General features: G+C 52.2%; 1 protein-coding gene across 5 annotated transcripts in view; it reads left to right on the top strand.

Moving 5' to 3' along the window:
* Nucleotides 1-131: 131 nt before the first annotated feature.
* STAU1 (staufen double-stranded RNA binding protein 1) overlaps nucleotides 132-2,726 on the top strand; it is a 29,435-nt gene continuing 26,840 nt past the window's right edge. For 4 of the 5 annotated variants that reach the window (XM_027697540.1, XM_027697538.1, XM_027697539.1 and 1 more), the window contains exon 1: nucleotides 132-253. The gene's annotated coding sequence lies outside the window, so the exon portion shown is untranslated. The remainder of the gene's footprint in view (nucleotides 254-2,726) is intronic. The other variant, XM_027697537.1, reaches the window with a different exon arrangement.

Below are 2,726 nucleotides of genomic sequence, written 5' to 3'. Positions count from 1 at the left end.
CCGCCTCCCCGCAGCGAGCACCGCCGGCGCGGGGCACGCCGGGAGTCGTAGTCGGCGCCGAGCGTGAGGGGAGGCGGCGCCGCGCTGCCATTGGGCGGGGGCGCGGCGGGGGAGGCGGGGCCCGCGGGGGCTCGCGCGGTGCCGTCAGTTCCGGCCGCCCCGCCGTTCTCTTTGGTGTTTGCCCTGTGCCGCCGGTCCCGCCCGGCCCATGGACTGAGCGCCCCCGCCCCGGCCCAGGCCGCGCCCAGCGCAGGTGAGGGGAGGGGGCGCCGCGCCGGGGGCTGTGGGGAAGGGGGAGGCCGCGGGGCTCCATCCCCACCTTCCCTCCTCCTCCCCCCCCCAGCACACAGCGCGGGGGCTCGCCCTGCCGCCGCCGCCGCTGCTGCTCCCGGGCCGTGCCCGCTGCCGCGGCCGCACCGCGATGGGCCCGCGGCGCGCCGCGGGCGGTGACAGCGCCGGGTTGGGGCCCGGAGCGGGGAGGGCTCGCTGCCTTCTTGCTGCCCGAAATGCTTTGCCCGCCCGGCGGCGGCGGCAGCGCCGGGTCGAGGCCCCCCGGGGAGGGGCTCGGCCATCGAAGCCGGCGGGTCCGAGCCGGCCGTGAGGGGCTGCTGGGGCAGGAGGGGCGGCGGCGGTGGCGGAGCAGGGACTCCCCAGCCCCCTCCTGCCCTCACGCAGCTCAGGGGCAGCTTCCCCCGAGCGCTGCCAGCACCGGCTCTCCCCCCCGGCCCGTGCCCACCGGGTCTCGCAGCCCCGGGATCGCTGCTCCCCGTTTCCTGGGCGCTGCACGAGTTTTTCAGGAGATGTGAAGCAACAAGTCCCTTTTAAACCTTTCCACTGGCTCTGTCTGTCCTCGAGGTGTGCAGGGTTTGGGTTGTCCATCCAGGGCATGCTTTGCTTGGTACTGTCAGGTCCATTTTTGTGGTGTGTTCATCCGTTGGGTACTTTTGTCATTGCTTTTCTGGCAGGTTTAAGGCAAACCTGGGAGGAACATCCCTTGGAATGTCAATAAAGCCTAGGTGTATATATATATATATATATAGCAGTGAAATAAAATATCTGAATGAAGTCTGTTGTCTGCTTTTGGAAGAGTATATTTATAAAATCTTGTTTCCTCTAACTAGAACATGCAAGTACTGCATCATTCCCTCACTGAAACTGATAGAAATGTGGGGCTTTTAATACTAGGTGCTGTTAAGAACTTTTCTAATGATGCAGCTACAGCTGTGATGTAACAATGATCTCCGTTTATCTGATGATTATCTCACATGTGCAACAAATTTGATCAAACTTTTACAGAGATATTCACTGGAAATCTATCTTGTCTCAATGAGAATTTAAAGAGCCGATGAGCTGAGTTTTTTACTATATTTTCTATTTTCTGGTGTTGGATCAGAATCTTATTTCCAAACTCTTCTTAAAGGATGTATACAAGAAACAATTCTTTTTTTATATTGTTGTTTTAAGCGGCTGCCCTTTCTTTGTTCAGAGTTTTTCTCATGAATCATGTTTACACTATCAGTACAAGTCAGTCAGAATATGAGGTGTTTTGTGACAAAATTATTCATAGGTTGAAGTAAACTTGGGATTATGTGACTTTACAAAGTCAGAGCAAAACTGGAAACTGCTGTGTGCCTTTCAGATCTTCCTGAGGAACAGCAGCTTTATTCTGCAGCCACAGGAGCTTTCACAAAGCCCTTTTTCTGATTGCTTTGTCCAGGATCCCTGCCGGGGTCGGTGGTTTCATTGGGGTGTTGAAGGTGCCCTGGGACAGTGGAGGAGATCTGATGTTGGCTCTCAGCAGTGTCAGTGGGGTTTGTGACTTGTTCTGCTGCAGGGAAAAAACCAACACAGACCATTCCATGTTTTGTCACAGCATTAACTGAGCTAAAGTATCAGTTTACTGTTCATTCATGATATCACTTCCTGGTTTATGGTTTTGCATGATGTTTGGAACTGTCTGTTTTATTGCTAGTTTCCTCTTTTCCTTTAGCTTTTACTTTCAAATTTTGGGCTTTTGTTTTCCTATTAATAATCCATGTCTCAGCTCCCAAACTACTTTGCATAACATTTAGTATTTGTGCCCTTACCAAAAAGAGCAGCATCTTTTTCTACAGTCAGTGTTGCCTTTGAGATGGATTTTTGTCTTGCCTAAATATTGTAGAAAAAGATTTATCTAAGAAGGAAACGTTGTTCAGCCAGTGTTTTACATTTTGTGTAAATAGCCTTAAGTCTGTAAAATTTATTCTTTTTTTAATTGATTTGTAGTGAGTGTTTATTTAGACTTTCCAGTTGTAAATAGATGCTCTTAAACACTGTTGCAGCAGCTTGAGAATTTTATGCTGTATCTTGCAAAGCTACCCCTGATGGGGGTTTTTCAGAGGTATTTCAGGTAACGAAGCATCTGAACAAACCTAGAATTTGTGGAAATTTGTTCTTTGTGCCTCAAAATAGTCAAGTGTGGGACAAAAGAGACTCAGCCACCACACTGGAGTATTTAAAACTCCTTTAGGAAATGGGAGGAGAGAGGGAATCGTTCCCTCCACTGTTTTGTCTGGGAGTGACACTGATGCATTCCCAGCCTGCAAACAGGGGAGAAGATGCTGTTCCCTTGTGGTGTGGGGTGCCCGTGAGCTGTGGTGGGAGTTGGGCTGTGCCTGTCCCCAGCTCTGGGCTGTGCCCGTCCCCAGCTCTGGGCTGTGCCTGTCCCCAGCTCTGGGCTGTGCCTG

The sequence above is a fragment of the Neopelma chrysocephalum genome, unplaced genomic scaffold (genome assembly GCF_003984885.1).
Source record: "Neopelma chrysocephalum unplaced genomic scaffold, ASM398488v2 Primary Assembly neopelma1_119, whole genome shotgun sequence".
Lineage (NCBI taxonomy): Eukaryota > Metazoa > Chordata > Aves > Passeriformes > Pipridae > Neopelma > Neopelma chrysocephalum.
Note: the sequence above shows the minus strand (reverse complement) of the source record. Positions and strands in the feature narration are given on the sequence as shown.